The sequence below is a fragment of the Mesoplodon mirus genome (assembly GCF_964341445.2).
Source record: "Mesoplodon mirus genome assembly, chromosome: 9".
In the NCBI taxonomy this organism is placed as follows: Eukaryota; Metazoa; Chordata; class Mammalia; order Artiodactyla; family Ziphiidae; genus Mesoplodon; species Mesoplodon mirus.
The window spans coordinates 98328702-98348231 of NC_138985.1; positions in this window are offsets into that span (position 1 = coordinate 98328702).

Consider the following 19530-nt stretch of genomic DNA (forward strand, 5'->3'; position numbering starts at 1 on the left):
ATCACTTTGATCCTCTCAAGCAAAATGGTAGTGTTTTTCCAAGATCATTCTTTTGGCATTAATTAATTTTTATTGAGATATACTTGACATATAACATTGTGTAAGCTTGAGGTGTACAGCGTGTTGATTTGATATACTTCTCTGTTGCAAGATGATCACCACCATGGCTTGAGCAACCCACTTCATTGCATCACTTAATTATTCTTTTTTGTGGTGAGAACTTTTAAGATCCATGACCATTTTTTTTTTTTTGGTTGGGGGTAGGAGTTAATTAATTAATTAATTAATTTTTGCTGTGTTGGGTCTTCGTTTCTGTGCGAGGGCTTTCTCTAGTTGTGGCAAGCAGGGACCACTCTTCATCACCGTGCGCGGGCCTCTCACTATCACAGCCTCTCCTGTTGTGGAGCACAGGCTCCAGACACGCAGGCTCAGTAGTTGTGGCTCACGGGCCTAGTTGCTCCGCGGCATGCGGGATCCTCCCAGACCGGGGCTCGAACCCGTGTCCCCTTGCATTAGCAGGCAGATTCTCAACCACTGCGCCACCAGGGAAGCCCGATCCATGACCATTTTTAAAGTTCTGCCATAGACACCTTGATTTTGTTCAGTACCACTTCCTCGCCTTCTCTGAAATTATAGACGTACAATGCTAAAGCTTGCAGGATATTTAAAGTTGATTTCACTCTGTGGGTTTCCAAGCTGTGGAGGTGGTGCCAGGGTGAATGAGCTGCTGGAAAGGACACCTCTTTGCTTCAATCAGATGTGCTTTTTTATCTGTTAGAGGAAGTTGCTTGAAAAAGAAAACTTGGCTACGACATTTACAAAACACTGATCTTTCTAATATTAGGAATAGCTGTTGGGTGCTTACTTTGTTCCAGGAATTGTGCCAGGTGCTCTCCTTGTATTCATTGATTTAATGCTTGAAGCAAACTATGAGGTCAATATAGAACAACCCTCTCCAATGGAAATATAATTCGAGAAACAAATATAATTCGAAATGTTCTAGCAGCCATGTCAAGAAAGTAAAAAGGAACAGGAAAATCAGTTGTAGTAATACATTTTATTTAACCCAGTATATCTACAATATTATAATTTCTACATGTAATCAATACAACGTTGAGAAGATATTTTTATTCCTTTTTCATACCAAGTCTTGGAAATCCAATGTGTATTTCACACATTTAGCACATTTCAATTCAGACCAGCCGCATTTCAAGTAATGGCCGCATGTGGCCAGTGGCTACTGCATTGGGCAGCGCTGGGCTAGAAGGTAAGAGGACAGGTTCTGCAGCCGGAGGACCACAGTAGGTTTAATTAACGTCCATCACCTCACATAGTTACACATTTTTTCCCCTGTGTTGAGAACTTTTAAGATCTACTCTTTTAGTAACTTTCAAATATACAATACAATGTTATTAACTATAGTTACCATGATATATGTTACACCCCCAGAACTTATTTATCTTATAACTGGAAGTTTGTACCTTTTGACCACCTGCACCCATTTCTCCCCCCTCCCCCAGCTCTGGTAACCACCAAAGTGTTTTCTGTTTCTGTGAGTTTGTTTTTTTAAGATTCCATGTATAGGGGCTTCCCTGGTAGCACAGTGGTTAAGAATCCACCTGCCAATGCAGGGGACACGGGTTCGAGCCCTGGTCCGGGAAGATCCCACATGCCACGGAGCAACTAAGCCCGTGCACCACAACTACCGAGCCTGTGCTCTAGAGCCTGCGAGCCACAACTACTGAGCCCACGTGCCACAACTACTGAAGCCCGTGTGCCTAGAGCCCTGCTCCACAACAAGAGAAGCCACCGCAATGAGGAGCCTGTGCACTGCAGCGAAGACCCAATGCAGCCAAAGATAAATAACTAAATTAATTAATTAATAATAAAAAAAAGATTCCATGTATAAGTGAGATCATATAGTATTTGGCTTTCTTTGACTTATTTCACTTAGCATAATGCCCTCAAGGTCCATCCATGTTGTCGCAAATGGCATAATTTCCTTCTTTTTTTATGGGTGAATAATATTCCACTGTATTTTTACATACCACATTTTCTTTATCCATTTGTTGATGGACACTTAGGTTGTTTCCAGGTTTTGGTTATTGTAAATAATGCTGCAATGAGCATGGGGGTGCAGATATCTTTTTGAGATGGTGATTTCATTTCTTTGGATATATCCCCAGAAGTGGGATTGCTGGATCATACAGAAGTTCTATTTTTAATTTTTTGAGGAACCTCCATGCTGTTTTCCATAGCGGCTACACCAATTTGTATTCTTACTAACAGCGCTTAAGGCTGCCCTTTTCTTGACATCCTCACCAATACTTGTTATCACTTGTCTCTTTGATGATGGCCATTGTCGACAGGTGTGAAGTGATATCTCATGGTTTTGATTTGCATTTCCCTCATGATTAGTGATGTTGAGCATCTTTTCATGTATCTGTTAGTCATTTGTACTTCTTTGGAAAAACATTTATTCGGTTCCTCTGCCCATTTTAAAATCAGTTTGGTTTTTTGCTATTGAGTTGTATGGATTCTTTATATGTTGTGGATATTGACCCCTTGTCAGATACATTATTTGCAAATACCTTCTCCCATTCCATAGGTTGCCTTTTCATTTTGTTGATGGTTTCCTTTGCTCTTCAGTGTACTTCCTTTTTAAATCTGCAGAGCTTGCCCAAAGGACCTGGCACAGGACTGGGTGCTTTGCAGTTGCCCCTTGAATATCTGTTGATTGATGCTGAAGCTGAGAAGGCTTCCACTCCCCCTGTTCTCTTGCCAGGAGAACTCCCATGAGCGAGGAGGTTGCTGGGGAGGGAAGATGGACATGACTGGCCTGGCCACTGGTCCTGGAAACCAGGACCAGAAAGCACAGTCTTGGCCTCCAGTCCTGGACTTTCTCATCTTCAAATGCAAATCATCAAACTGTCACCTACTAATTACTAAACTAGGATGCGGATTAGCTTTGGATCTGGGCTGGGAACAAATGTGTTTGCTACTCATTTCATTTGATAAGGCAGGCCCTCTCTCCCACCACTTCACCCCAGCAGCAGGAGGCGAACGTGTACAGTTTCTCTAGGAGCCTGATGGAAGTCTTGGGAAACCTTGGCCTAACACACTGATTTTTTTTCTCTCTCTATGTTTTTCTGGGTCTTGCTGCAATTCCATGCATGCTGGTTAAGACTGGCAAGTGAATGCAAGCACTGCCTTTTGTAACAGCCCAGTAAACCCACACAGTGGCGTTTCCCACAGCTACTGATTATGTGTAAAATACTTTTTTGGGGGGAGGGATGTTCTACTTAAGGCAACAGTTGTCAAGTCCGTTTTCACCTCTGAACTCCCACTGCGCCTACCTGTGTATCTCTTGTCAGCGCCATTTTCCAGCTTAGTGACATCTACCGTTTACTGAGTTCTGACCATGCACCTTATTTCATTCAATGTTCACAGCAAATCTGTTCAGTGGATGCTGTAATAGAGTCCATTTTACAGAAAACTGAAGCTTAGAAAGGATAAATAATGAAGGTCGCACAACTACTGTATGGTAGAAACTTCCATATACTGCCTATTAGGGACTGAGATGAAACAAATACCAATAAAGCAGCTTCTATAGGTTGGAAGAATGATCAGTAGAGGGAGAGCTGAGCGGGGACCCATGTAATAGGGATAGTTGTGTGTGAGTGGGGGGGGGAATTCTGTTCATTTTGAGGGCGTCTGTCTTTAGCACAGAAGTGGCCCAGTCAACCCTCATTTGATTGTCATTCCACTCATTCATTCATGTGCTTTTGGAGCAATAGGTATAGGAAACCAAATAAGATATGGTTCCTGCCATCAAGGATCTTCATTCTACTGTGGGAAATAGCTCCACAGAGATTTAGACCACGTGATATTAGATTTAATGAAGGATCCTATGGTGGGAAATGAGAGAGGAGGGGCGTCAGGGAAAGCTTCTTGGAGGGGTTGACACCTGAATCAAGATTTTAGGCATGAGCTGGATTTAACTAGATTGTGGGAGAGGGTACAGTGAAAGCTGGGACAACCTGAAAAATGGCACAGAAGGGGAGAGATGACTTGATGTGTATGAGGAGTTAAGGCGTTTGGCCTTTTGCTGGAAGATCAGGGATGGGCAGTGGGAGACAGGCTGGCGGGAAGGCAGGGCCCGGTCACACCTGGACTCTACCATCCTGGGAGTAGGTGGTCAGGCAGGGTCGCCCGCAGGGGAGTGAGGTAGTTGGCTTTCTTGTGGCTGTGCTGTTGAGGGTGGATTTGCCAGGGTAGAGACCAGTCAGGGAAGGAGAGGATGCAAAGTTCTAGGGAGAGACGAAGGACCTGAAACCGGGCAGGAGCCAGCGGTGAAGGAGAGGAAGGCATGGGTTGGAGAAAGCTTGAGGAGGTAAAGTCAGAAACACACAATGATTTCTCAGAGGAGGAGCTGAGCGAGGGAGAGGGGGAGCAGGTGAGACATGCTGGGGTGTCCCCAGTGAGTCTGGGAACACAGAGCGGGAGGCGCTGCTTTCATAGGCGCTGTGATTTCGGTGTTGGGTGTGTTGAGGCTCACGTGTGCGCTGGCTGTCTCTGTTCCTGGGTTTCCAGGGCGCTTGCTCCCTGCCATGCCCTCTGTGACGTGCTGCTGCTCTTTGCCTGTAGCCCTGGGGATGGCCTCTTGCTCTCTGATTTGGGTGCTCTCTTCTGCACTGGGGTTCTCTGCTGTGGTCTGCAGCTGTGAGGACAGGAGACAGTGTAAATTCTTCCTGGAGAGAAGAGTCACCGGTGGATGGATTAGGATATGAATGAAGGTAGATCTGCCTTTGGGGGGAAATAGGGACACTGGCTTCCTTCTTCTGGGTCTTCTCCCTTAGCTGGGGGCGGGGGTACCTTAAGATCCCCTCTTTATCTGGTTGACTCCATTCATCCTCCACATTCTGGCTCCGGTGTCCTCTCCCTGGGAAGCCCTCCCTGACTAGAGTGACTCCCCGATTAAGCATGTTCAGGGCTCTGTGAACCTCTCCTTTGTATCGCATTCCAGTTGTAATTTTACTTTGTGATATTTTGATTCAGCCAATTAAATGGCAGACGGTAAGCCCTATGAAGGCAGGGACTGTGCTAATGTTTTTTGTTTTTTTTTTTTGCGTTATGCGGGCCTCTCACTGTTGTGGCCTCTCCCGTTGCGGAGCACAGGCTCTGGACATGCAGGCTCAACGGCCATGGCTCACGGGCCCAGCCGCTCCGCGGCACGTGGGATCCTCCCAGACCGGGGCACGAACCCATGTCCCCTGCATCGGCAGGCGGACTCTCAACCACTGCGCCACCAGGGAAGCCCAACTGTGCTAATGTTTGCTCACCATTGTATTCCCAGTAACTTCTGGCACTTACAAGGTGCTCTAGGGCAGCCAGGCAATAGGGGTCTCAGTCAAGGTCCTGGCAGGAAACAGGTGGCACTTTCTAAAAAGGAATTGAAAAGACTCTAGTGAAGGGACTATTTATAAAGGAGTGATAGGATTAAGGGAGCAGTCCAGGGACTAGCCATGGTGGGAGGCTGTTACCACTTGTTAGGCATTGAAGTATGTCCTCCAAGGAGATATATATATATTTCATTTTTTTTTTTTTTTGGTTGCGTCGAATTGTTGAGGCATGCGGGATCTTTTGTTGCAGCACATGGTCTCTTCGTTGTGGTGCTCAGGCTTCTCTCTAGTTGTGACGTATGGGATTTTCTCTCTCTAGTTGTGGCGCACGGGCTCCAGGGCACGTGGGCTCTGTAGTTTGTGGCACGTGGGCTCTCTCATTGAAGCAAGCGAGCTCAGTAGTTGTGGCATGAGGGCTTAGTTGCCCTGGGGCATGTGGGATCTTAGCTCCCTGACCAGGGAGTGAACCCACGTCCCTGCATTGGAAGGCGGATTCTTTACCACTGAACCATCAGGGAAGTCCCTATATTTCTTAATTAATTAATTAATTTAGGCTGCACCGGGTCTTCGTCGCAGCACATGGGATCTTCACTGTGGCATGTGGGATCTTTAGTTGCAGCATGCGAGCTTCTTAGTTGCAGCATGTGGGATCTAGTTCCCCAACCAGAGATCGAACCTGAGCCCCCTGGCATTGGCAGCATGGAGTTTTACCCACTGGACCACCAGGGAAGTCTCCAAGGAGATGTTTTGAAGTCCTAACTCCGTTTTTGTGAATGTGATCTTATTTGGAAATAGGGTCTTTGCAGATGTATTCAAGGTAAGATGAGGTCATTAGGGTGGGTCTTCATCCAATCTGACTGGTGTCATTATAAGAGGAGACATAGGCAGAGACACACAGGGAGAAGACAGCTGTGTGGTGATGGAGACAGAGATTGGAGTGATGCACCTATAAGCCAGGGAACACCAAAGATGGTTGGCAATCACCAGAAGCTAGAAGAGGCAAGGAAGTTTCCCCTACATGTTTCAGAGGGAGCATGGGCTTGCTAACACCTTGATTTCAGACTTCTAGCTTCCAGGACTGTGAAGCGATACATTTCTGTTGTTTTCAGCCACCTAGTTTGTGGTACTTTGTTACAGCAGCTCTAGAAAATTTATACACCACTTCTGGGCCTGAAGGGACAAGGGGAAGAAATGAACCATTTGCAATGATCTGTAGCAGAGGGGCCACCTTCCAGGAGCTATGGCCCAGGTAGAAGAACGCAACTACTGCAAACCCTGGCCAAGCAGGGAGGGAACAGGGGAGTAAAGGCCTTGACTTCTCACCTCTCCCACTTTCTAATTTGCATGTCTTGCTCCCGTCAGCCAAACCCATCTGGCAGCCAGAGGGAAAGGGAGCTTGATGATGTGGTCTGTAGAAGTCAGCGTCCTAGACACAGAGCAGAGAGGCTGGGGAGAGTGATCTGGAGGGCAGGGAGAGTAGGTCTCATCGAGGAAGTAAATAAACTATTGAATGAATGAATGAATGAGTGAATGACTGAGTGGGAGCATGATGGAGACAGAACTGAAAGTTAATCTGCGTTTCTAGTTCGGGAGCAGATGCCCTTGTGGCACTGCCCTGTCCCCATCACTAGGCGAGAAGAGAGGCGTCATAGGATTTTCGTAGTTAGGACTTTTGGGGTCGAGCTTGCAGCCCTGCCCTCTGGCTTAGCACCCAGGTTTTGAGTCTTGAGAAGCCTCCCTCTTTGTTTGTTCAGTCAGCACCTTTAGGCTGGATTCTCTTTTAAGGCTTTAAGTGAGGTAATTTGGCACGACAACAGAAACACAGCTGTAATTATGAAGTGCCAGCCTCCGAAGCAGAAATGTCGTCGGCCCTCAAGGGTTGCCAACATGAGTGGCTCAGTCGTACATGCAGGCTTGTGCCAGGCAGGCCAGGCCGTCCCCCTGCAACGTGCACCGAGCAAAAGGAACACTGGGCTCATTCAGCTCCTGTGTTGACCTGGGCCCTCAATAGCCAGGTGCTGCCAGCTCTGCCAGCTGGAGCAGTGATACAGGGGAGTCAAGGTGGCCCACCGACTCATGGGCCAATTGAACAAAATGGGCCAGACCTCTCCTCTGGTGGAAATACCATCAAGACCAGGCTGTACTGGCACAGCCTCTGAAGCTAGGTTTACATGTCACTAAAACATCTGCAGCGTGATCAGGTCAGCTACTTGGCTTTGTATAGACCCGATGACTGCCTCATCTCCATTCTCCATCAGGTAGCTTGACTTGCCCAGCCCAGGGTCTTTTTCTTTCTCAGATTAAAAATAACCAAAAATAACCCTTTGCCTCTAGGGTTTTTTTTTTGTTTGTTTTTGAGGGAGGTTGCTAAAACAGAAACATGGCATGAGTAGAGATTTGAATGGAACAAATTCTCAGTGTTCCCATCCATTGCTCAGGTTTTCTGACTATGCTAAGAATGCTGTGAATTCCTCTCAGAATTATCCCAGATGACAAGCATTCACTGGTGTCCACCATGTTCAAGCCACTCTGGGGAAAACATAAGCAGTGGCTCTGCCCTCTGAGAGATTTCTACTTTTTCCTTTTTTAGCAAATGGAACTGCCAAACAGTTTCTGTAGAAGCTGAACCAGAAGGGCACCTCAGGGCAGATGTCGAGACTCCTCACTTACTAAACAGATATAAGGCAGGCAGGAGACCTTGAGAGGAGAGGCAAAATGAGTTCTTTGAGAAGCCTCTTTTGGTGTGAAATGCTCTGGGGAGAAGGTGGTCTAATTTGTACAAGGAGTCCCAGGGTATTCAGGGAGGGAAGGACTGGATATTAACTTTATTAGTCAGGGTTTGCAAGGTTATGCTGCTTTAACAGATAACCCCAAACTTTCAGTGGCTCACAACAACAATAATACAGGTTTGTTTCTCACTCATGCGACATATGCATCCTGAGTTGGCCATGGCTTTACTCCATGTTGTCTTTGTCCTGGGATCCTGGATAGTGGAGCAGCTTCTATATGAAGCACTGTTTGGTCTTCATAGCAGAGGGAAAAAGATTCATGTAAACCACACTCTGGTTCTTACAGTTTCTGCTCCAAAGTGACACATGTCCCATATTTCAATTCCTCCCACATTTATCAGTAAATGGCTAAAACAAGTCAGGGGGCAACTCCTGAGTTCAGCAGGGCAGGGATGTATAATTCTCCCATAGGATGGAAAAATGGAATATGTGGTGAACATTAATACAATCTGCCATATATATTTGCACCTTCCTCCTGAGGTTCATAATTAGGGAGATGGGGATATAGCTCAGGGGCAGAGCGTGCGACTGCAGAATTAGGGAGATCGATTATTGTTGGCATCAGGCAGCTCTGATCATGGCCAGTTGCAGAGATGGGCAAGTGGATTCCCAAAATGAAGTTACCAGGAAGTTAGAGAGAGAGAGAGAGAGAAAAAAAAAAAAATCTGATGGGTCCACCTGAGTGAGGCTGGAGAGAAGAGGGTAATGGTTCTGGGTCCACGAGGTGCTTGCTGGAACCCATCCTGACCCAGTTCTCCAGGGTTTGGCTCACCCTGAGAAACAGCTAAAGGAATCCTTGGGAGAGGAGCTCAGATTTTTGGTGTAGTTTTCTTTTTTCCCACAGTTTTATTGAGAAATAATTGCCATATATCACTGTATAAGTTTAAGGTGTACAGCATGATTGTTTGACTTATATATATTGTGAAATGATTACCACAGTAGGTTTAGTTAACATTCATCATCTCATACAGATACAATAAAAAAAAGAATTCTCCTTGTGATGAGAACTCTTAGGATCTACTCTCTTACCAACTTTTCTATATATCATACAGCAGTGTTAACCATAGTCGTCATGTTGTACATTCCATCCCTAGTACTTATTTTATAACTGATACTTTGTATCTTCTGACCACCTTCCTCCAACTCTCCCTCTCCCTGGTGTAGTTTCTTGACTGAGCATAGGCCAGAGGGTGGCTTCCAAGGGGCACTTTGCTTATCCTGACTCTACACCCAGGGAAGTAAAACTTTTCTCCAGCCACCAGCCTGCCACTGCTGTTGGCACAGCTAGAGAAGACTAAATAAGATTTGACCCCTTCCCAAGGCTTCTCAGTTCCTTTGCATTTTCTCCCTCTATCCCCTACCTACATACTAATCAGAAGTCAGATATCTTTGGATATAAAGAGGCAAAGGAGTTGGGGTTTTGAAAAATACAGACTGGATTTCTAGCTACTACCAACTCTGGAACCTGGTTAAGGCTATTTGTACTACAAACTGTGAAGAGGGACATCTCAGTTACATAAAAATGTATAAGTCACAATTCCTCCAAGAATTATGACCTAGAAGGCAAGACATAGAATTTAGAAAAAAACTCACAATTAAGGCAATATTTGCTAAGAACAACAGGTATTAAATGTGAGAGGCAAATAAGCTTTAGTATGCTAATCCACTGAGATGTTGGGAATGTTATAGCTAGACTGTAACATGACTAATTGTGTGTGTATGTGTGTGTGTGTGTGTGTGTGTGTGTGTGTTGTGGAGAGGTGGGAATAGACGTCAGAGATCCAGAAGGAGTTTCTCAGAATGGAAAGTTCTCTGGGATGGGCATTTTGGCTGCTCTTTGACTCGATTCCACAGAAGGAGAAGATAGTGCTGAGACTTTATGGAAGAAGTGGTCAGTGTCTCTGCAAGTTAAATCCCATCTTCTCCCCTAAACTCTCACCTGGAAGGGATTTGATGAAGTGGATGTGAAAATACATTATGAAGCTGTAACTTACAGTAAGTGGCCCATCGAACCAGCCCGTCAGAGCCAGTGGGTGGCCAGGAAGCCAGGAGAAATAGCCAGGGAGGAGTCTAGTTTCCTGATCTCAGCAGGCTTCAGGAAGAGAGGCTAGTTATGCAGGGAATTTCCTGCCTTCGAAGTCCTTCATGCCAATAACCACAGCTTAGCAAATTCACCTCCTGGCTACTTTTGGGAATTTTCAAAAAATACCTCAGAAGCTCTTTTAGGTTTGTCCTTAAAATCCAAACCCAGTTCAGGACTGGTTCATTTCTGAATCAGATTTTGGTAAAAAACAACAACAACAACAAAACCTGACAATTAGTTTATTTCATCAGCTATCAAAATGGAAGAAACTCTTTTATCTTTTCTTCTTTATTTGGAAATTCTGGGGTGGGGGGAGAATTTGTTCTTGAAAGAATAAGAGGTAGGTGGAGGGCGGGGAGAGGTTAGAAAACTACCTTGGTTTCTGGATGGTGCCGTCAGGGCTAGAGCCGGCCAGGGGCTAGGATAAGGCTGATTGGGGTGGGATGAGGCTGTCGGCAGCCGATTATACACAGTATTGTCACTTTAAGAAAAGGGGGAGGCCAGTCTAGGGAAAGGAAGGAGGAGTCAAGTAACAGACAAGCACCACCCCTGCCTGTTTTGAGGATGAGAGACATGTGAGCTCAGGGGCCTGGACCAGATCATTAGGATCCCAGGGAACTGTTTTCCTTCCTATCTTAGAAAAGCAAAGTACGTGGGAGGTGAGAGGTATGTGTCTTGATTTGAAGGAGCTGGGAAAACAGTGATGTATTAGGTTAGCTGGTGCAGATGAAGTATTCCTGAGGTACATGTGGGGTAATTTGAGGGACAAGCAGTGCTTAAAGGGGAGATGGGGGATCTGAAAGCTTGCTTGCCTAAAGGCTATTTAGTTGTGACATCTACACCTGGTTGTCCTCTTCCCTTTTCTTGTAAACCCCTGAAGAGTGGCGATCAGTAGAGAAATGGAACTAATTAGCAAGAGGAGAGAGGTGTGGAAGAAAGGAGAGATCAAGGGCTGAGCTAGGAGGGATGAGAGAAGCCCAAGAGGGAATGAGATGGAATTTGTGTCTCCTCCCCCTGCCCCACCCCGCCCCACCACCTCCCACCACCCTTTCTGTGGTATGTTCTGTCCCAGGAATGTGTGAGGAGGGGAGGACTTCACTGGTCAGTACCCAGGCTGGATGTTAGCACAGTAATAATGATTCAGACCATTAGGAGTTCTCGTCTCTGTGGTTCAATCAATATTTGTTGAATAAACCTTAAGGCAAAGTGATTATTTCTTATGTGTATCATCCAAATGATTGTTCCCAATCTTCTTTTCTTTCTCTCTCTTTTTTCTTTTTTTTTGCCCACGCTACGTGGCTTGCGGGATCTTAGTTCCCGACCAGGGATTAAACCCCAGGGCCACGGTAGTGAGAGCACCAAGTCCTAACCCCTGGACTGCCAGAGAAATCCCCCCACACCCAATCTTTTCTTTGTATGGGCAAGAAAGACCCTTTCTGTGGTTAAATGGATGCCTGACTTTGTGCTGGAGTTTCAGTGTGCACTGCAGTTAGACTCACAAGGTGTAGTATGGACATGTTTAAAGCTAGTGTTAGACAAAATAAACAGCAGAAGGAAGAATGAGTGGTGGGAATTCACTGAAGGGTCCAGCAGCTCCAACTGCCAGAAATGCTTGGAGACCCAGTTCACATTCCCGCTGTGAGCCTTGCTCTTTCCCACATACCTCAAGGGAGAAACTGCTGTAGTTTTCCGTGGAGGACAGGAGAGCTAGCTGAAGTAGACACCTACTTACATCTCACCATGGCAGCTGGTCCCTCTCAACTAGCCTCCAGTGGGTAGAACAGGAGAGCATCTTTCCTTTGTGAATAGATGTCACCTGGTGAAGAGAAATGGGTGTATTTCTTGTACTTGAATAAGACCTGTTGTCTTTGTTGGTGAACTCGTAGGTGCAGGAGTCATATCTCTGTTTATGAGGAAACAACCACTCTCTGCTCTGCAATTCAGAGAAAACACTGTCATAACCCATGTGAAGGTAGGTGCTCCATAGCAGCTCTTAGAGAAGAGGCAGAGTCAGAGGACCTCAGGGCTGAAAAGACTGTCAAGGTCAGCTGGTACCTCTTCCTCTCTCATCATGCTGTGACCCATGGAGGGTGACTCTCGTTAAAGTTCATTTGAATAGAGAATTAAAATAGGCACATGAGACTAATTAATTAATAAAAATCACATGAACATAGTAGCCCCAAACTGAAAACAGTGCAAATATCCATCAATAGGAGAATGGATAAACAAAATGTGGTATGTTCATACAATGGAATACTATCCAGAAATAAAAAGAACAAATTACTGATACATCATGGGTGAACCTAAAAAACATTACCATATTGAGCAAAAGAATACGAGGTTGATAAGAGGCTCAAGAATAGGCAAACTATATTATGGTGACAGAAGAAAAAAAAAAGGCGTTTACTTCTTGGGGTCATGGTGGCTATTGACTGTAATCAGGCATGAAAGAACTTTCTGGAATGATGGAAGGGTTTTATATTTTTATCCAGATGCATGCTGCATGTGTGTGTATGTGTGTGTGTCATTGAGCTGTATACTTAAGGTTCGTACATTTTACTGAATGTAAATTATTCCAGAAAAAAAAAAAAACAAAAACAAACCAAAACCCAAACAATGAACAATACAGAATGGGAAATATGTGGTTAACTGACTAAGGAACATTTACTGTTAATAAGCTCAAGGAAGCAAACTGAATAGTGAGCAACACTAATAGAAGTCCCCTGACCTAGCAGTTTAAGTAACTTGGGCCTGTTCCTTAATATCTCTGAATTTTAGTTTTTCTTTTATTAAAAAAAAAAAAAAAGGTTTCATTTGTTCCTTGCACACAGAACCTGCCACGTCAGATGGCACTGGTCTAGCAAGGGGAGGACACAAAGACTCCAACTGCAGACCTGATTGTATTCTGCCAGTACAGGGAGCCCAGTAACACAGAAATCAGAGTAGCTGCCAAAGACAGCCCTACCCTGTCTCCCTTTCCTGCCTTTCTGGTTACAGCCAGCACTGTGGGAGCTGTGAAAAGGCCTGTGTTTAGGGCCAGATGCGAGCCTGTCTCCTTCCTCCAAGGGGCTTGCTCCCCCTGTGCTCCAGAGCTGCTCTTGGGCTCCTCCAGCCCAACAGCCCTGAAAGGCTCTTTCTGTTTGGTGAATGAGTTTGAAGCCAGGGAGGGAGGGAGGGAGAGAGGGAGAGAATGAATCTGAGGGCACTTGACTCACACCCAGCCCCAGTGCCTAAAATATGTGGCTAAGAATCCAAGTCTAACTACCTTGTAGGGAGACGAATGACAAAGGTCCTCCTTCAGGCAGTTCCAAAGACCTGTAAAGAGGTCCTGATGCCTCTCCTGCCCTCAGCAGCCTAGGCCGCTGAGCTAGCTCTAAGCATGGTCTCTCCTACCACTTCACTTCCTCAGAGCCCCCCAAAAGGGGGAAGAGTGGGGTGTATGGTTTGGACCTGGTCACCAGAGCAGCACCTGGGTAGTTTTCCATCTTGCTTCATTTACTCCATCCTTTCTTCTGGACACAGGGAGGCAGACAAGTTGTGTCTCTTGTTTGCTGATGGGGAAACTTAGGCTCTGAGATAAAGACCTCCTAATGGCAGTCCTCGGGCAGAGGGCACACTTGCCCTCCCCGATTTACATTCATGATCCACACAGGAAGCCAGCTTAGCTCCTTGACTTGGAGCAGAGTCAACAGCCCTTGGCCAAGGCATGCTTCTCACAGGAGCAGGGTTCAGTGAAAGTACAAATACTGACCCTGTGAGACCATAGATTCTTATGCAGGAAGGGATGTGGAGGTCAGAGACTCCAGTGTCATTTAATAGATGAGGAAACAAGCGTGGAGTAACTTGCTTAGGGGTAAAAGCCAATCAATGGTTGAACCAGGAAAAGAACACAAGTGGCCGTGTGGACTCAAATTCCTGAGCCAACTGGATAGAATTGACCACAGCATATTTGTCCCACTAGACCAGGCTTCTCAACCTCAGCGCTACTCACATTTCGGGCTGGATACTTCCTTGAGGGGCACTGTTCTATGCATTGTAGGATGTTTAGCAGCATTCCTGGCTTCTACCCACTAGATGCCAGTAGCACCCCTTAACCCAGTTGTGACAACCAAAAATGCCCTCAGACATTGCCAAATATCTCCTGGGGGATGGAATAGTCCGTGGTTGAGAACCACTGCAATGCAGAGCCTGTGCTTTCAGTTCAACACGCAAAGATGCACTGTGATGCACTTACTCTTTGTAGAGCTGTTCAGGTATTAGTCTGTGAGTTTTTTGAGGGCACCGACAGGGTCCGATTCCCCTTTATGTTTCCTGTGCCTTGCAAAGTATCTGGCAGGTGACAGATATGCAATAAAGGGTTTTGAATGAACAAATGAACCAACTCCCTGGGAGACACTGAAATTTAAACTTCCACTCCCTGGAAACCTGTATTATATTAAACATCACCTGGGCAGTGGCTGGTGGAGGGGCAGGAGACTGACCTTCATGACCTTCTATCACCTGCTTTGTCATCCACTGTCCTGGCTCCACAGAGGCATCTTCTCCTTGAGCTCCTTTCCTCGTGCTCCAGGCTTAATTATGTGGCTTCTTTTCCTTCTTGCAAAACAATAGAAATAGACACTACACCAAAGAGATTTTTCTCACCAGGGGTTAAGCCAGCATTCTGGAATGTTAAGCCCGAGATTCTCATAGTTAGAAGCCAGAAGCCCCTAAATACTGCCATTAGCAGCCATGAGAGCCATGGGAGGATTTTTGTGATGGAGTCATAAAATTTTGGCATTGGGAAAAGTCATACGTAAAGTATGAAAGGAAACATTTCTACCACAAAATCCTATCTTACTGTTTTTCTTAATCCCAGAAATTTTCACAAATGTTGTCTTTGGGCAGGTGACTAGACTCTTGTGTATCTGTTTTCCAAACAATTAAGTGCATGAGAAGGTAGAGTTCTTTTTGGTAAGACCCCCCAAAAAAAGAAAAAAAAGATTTCCGAGGACCTTATATGTAAAGTTATAAAATATAAGTTCCAATGAATTTTAAGATTCTGGATTCTTGAAATTCACTGGAACTTTATGGTTTACTTTGGGCAGAATAAAAATGGAAGGAACAGAGAGAAAACATAAGCTGTTGGTTACATGGATCTTATAGGGGAATTAATTTAAAAAAAAAGATGGACAGACCTTTCCAAAGACCTTACTGGCCAATTAATTCAAATGGACAAATTGACTTGAATGTAAATGGTGAAAGAGGACACAAACAGAAATAAGGACAGAAAGGGGAATAAAGAAATGGCAGTGAGAGGGAAGAATGATTGGCTACTATTGGCCTAATGTGATTTTATAGGTGAGTTTTGCTAAGCTGCTGAAGTGCATCCAGGACCCTATCATAGAGCCCTCATGTCTGGCCTCACAGTGTTGGAATATATATGATTGCTCTTCAGCCTAAATTTTAGTAGGTCACTATCAGGGATAATGACTGTTTTTTAAAAATTTTATTGAAGTATAGTTGATTTACAATCTTGTGTTTAATTTCTGCTGTAGAGCAAAATGATTCAGTTTTATATATATAATATATATATATTATATATATATGTATTTCTTTTCCATTATGGTTTATCATAGGATATTGAATAGAGTTCCCTGTGCTATACAGTAGGACCTTATTGTTTATCCATCCTATATGCAATAGTTTGCATCTGCTAATCCCAAATTTCCAATCCATCCCTCCCCCATCCGCCTCCCCCTTGGCAATTACAAGTCTGTTATCTATGTCTGTGAGTCTGTTTTTGTCTTGTAGATATGATCATTTGTGTCGTATTTTAGATTCCACATATAAGTGATATCATATGATACTTGTCTTTCTCTTTCTGACTTGCTTTGCTTAGTATGATAATCTCTAGGTCCATCCATGTTGCTGCAAATGGCATTATTTCATTCTTTTTAATGGCTGAGTAATATTCCATTGTATATATGTTCCACATCTTCTTTAAGGGATAATGACTGTTGCTTATTTTTGACCAGTTGCTCTTGGGGACGCAGGAGATAAACCTGTGAGATAGACCTGTGAGAGAGCCAGAAGGCTTGAGGTCCCAACTCAAAAGAGGACCTCTGAATGGGACCCATAACTGAGACGGGAGGGAGAGGTTGGGAAGGTGGAGAAGTGTCAGAGGTTTCAGGAAGAGCTGGGGAGCAATTTGTTCTGGGACTGCCATTGAGAGAGGAGTTGGGGCAGGAGCTGGCCCCCTGGGTGTCCTGGGACTTGAGCAGGTCTGAGCAGCACATCAGGGAGGGAGACAGGGCTTTCCAGCCCACCAGGGGTGCACAGACTCACAGAATTTCGAATTGGAAAAGTCTTAGGAATCTAGCTGAAACCTCACAATTTTTAGATTGGGCGCAGGGAGATTGACATATGCAAGCAGGAGGCCTCCCTCAAAAATTTCACCATTTCCTCTAGAGAAATGGTCCCTGTTTTCTCTGAGAGCATAGAACATATTTATTGGTTTTTTAGATGACCTTAGGCAAGCAAGTGTGAAGCAGCCAGACATGAAACATCTCCCAGTGAGATTTACCTCCGATGCTCCTCAATGCTGAACCTGCATGCATATCATTTTATATGCTTCTGGTGTGTACGCACATAAATCCTCATCTGCGGTGACCAGTCCAGGACTGTGTGGAGACCAGAGCCAGCTGTGGGGGAGGCTACAGGAGATGGGGGTGGGGAGGGATGATGTGATCAGTTTGCCAGATTTAGCACACAAAAATACAGGACGCCCAGTTAAATTTGAATTTTAGATGAAGAATGAATGATTTTTTTTTTTTTTGGTATAAGTTTGTCCCCCGTATTGCATGGGATATACTTACATACTAAAAAAATTATTCTCTGTTTATTTGAAATTCAAATCTAACCAGGCTTCCTGTGTTTTATCTAGCATCCTTTCTTGGGACCCTCAGCAGCAAAGAAGTCTGGATCTTTGTTAATGGTAGTGATGCTGAGGGCATCGTGCTGCTCCTGTATCAGATGGAAGATGGCTGCCCCGGTCCTCTTCTCTCGTAACTTCTCTCATTCACCTGGGGTTTCTAGAAGAGACAGGAAATCCTATTGCCTTGTAGATGTCCAGGCAGTAAAGGAAGGATAGAACAGCGTTTGTAGGTCATTGCTACCACAAATTTCTTTCTCCAGTTCCCTTTTGTCTTGCTCTAGCAAGAGGAACAACTCGGTCTTTAAGGATTTGGGGACAGGAGGAAACGTGGCTGGATAAAGCTAGCACACACTGACTGGAGCATGTGTCCTGGGGAGATAATGGCTCTGTACCTACTAAAATAAATGGTCTGCTTTGTTCTTGAATAATAATCATTTGGCAGCTTTGTTCTCTCTTCCCGGCAGCTGGATGAGGGGATTCTGATTTCAGAGGAAATTGGGTGACCTAGGGCTGGCCATTTTGGACAGGGGGGGAGTGGAGATTTACCACACCAGGGAGTCCCATGTGGTGATACAGCCCCTGCTGCAAAATATTTCCCCAATGCCTGTCTTAATGCCCAAACGTCTGCCATAAGTCTTAAGGTTAATGACCATCACCTTAAAAAAATGCATATTTCCCTGAGAACCAAAACATATTAAGTGATTATCTTTTTGGAATGAATTGGTTCCTTTTTTTAAAAAAAATAAACTTATAAACAATGGAAACTTATTTCTCATTGAATTAGTTCCTTAGAGTCTTCCTAACCGCACATTTGGCTGAGAGCAGGGTCTTAGGTTTGTTGGATCCTAGGCCAGACAATTCTTTGGGGGACAGAGAGATAGAGAGGTTGACCCACAGAGGAAGAATAGGACAAAAGCCTAGAAATTAAGGGTCTGGGCAGTTCAGGAGGACAAGGGAAGGGGGAGAGGGGGAGGAACAAGAGGAGAGGAGAGACAGAGGGGAGGGGAGGAGGTGAAACTACCTACCTTATTTGCTACCATCCCTGCCGGGGCTCTGTGGACAGAAGCATCCTCCACTTTCCAGACAAATTTGGGCTGGGCATTGCTGAGGTCAGGGCACTGAGTTCCTGGCCTGCTCCTCTGTGTGAGTCGGGGAGCCACTCAGCTCCACTTAGTTTTCTTGACTCTCCTCCCAAGTGCCAGGAGACAAATGAGAGCACAGAGAAGGAAGGCTCTGCCTGGCTATAGCTGGGAGGAGTGTATTAGGCTGCAGGGAAGGGAAAACTCACACCCAGTGGCTTGAACCTTATGGGGTTTCTTTTCCTCACGTGACAGCAAGTCCAGAGTAGTCAGTATGGGCTGACTTAGTGCTTGAGCGTGTCATCTGGGATATGGGCAATGTCTGTTAGCCTGCAGTAGAGGAGGTCAAGGGGCTTGGTGTTCAGTAAGCTGCAGTGGCCCAGAAGAAAATCACTGGAACATATTCAAGATAGCTCTGGCATTCTGGGCCTTTCTCTTTGCCACCTGGAGAAAAGTCCACCATCCTGACATTGTGCTTTCCAGCACCATTCCTCTTGAAGTGGTTGAATGTTTCATTTCCTCCACAGATATCTGAGCCCATCTAGGTGCCACTTCTGTCTTCCCCTCTATTGGGCAGGGTACCAAGAACACTGCAGGGTCCAGTTTGGTGCCTGGATCTCAGTAGACTCTCTGGACACAGGATTACTTTTTCCTGAGCCTTCCATCCAAAACCTACTTTCCAGGAGAGCAGTGGTCACAACCCTTGCTTCCCCTACCCAAAGAATTCTTTCGCCACAGTCAATTCAGTACCATTTTTTTCCTGAAGACTAAAGCCTGAGAAAAGATACAGTGGATGACTTGAAGGTCAGAGAGGTGGGCTAGCTGGAGCAATGCCTGCAACTTTCCATTGAGAGTGAACTTTTCTGCTCCCCCTAAAATGTCTGTAAGTCCCCGAGGTTGCCCTCTGTCCAGTCTTGGCCAGCTGACTGAATACCATTTCTAATTCTGACAACAGCAGAATTTGGAGTGTGATGAAGCTGGTTGCAAACTTCTCTCCATGGATGGATAGATCATGACACAAATGGGGGTTAGTGGTTCCAGGAGCATAGCCTGCACTCTGACTGGAGCCAGCTGTCCTAGAAATGTGTCCTCTAGGTTCCAAAGGATAAAGAATGTGTAGCATGTCCTCTCCATGTGGCAAAAGCTGCCTGATTTAGCGACGATAAGAGCTCTGGAATCAGGAGGTCAGGAGGGAAGCCCTGGTTTCTTCCCCTCTCTAGTTGAATGGAGCCGTACAAGTACTTCAGCTCTCAGAGAGATT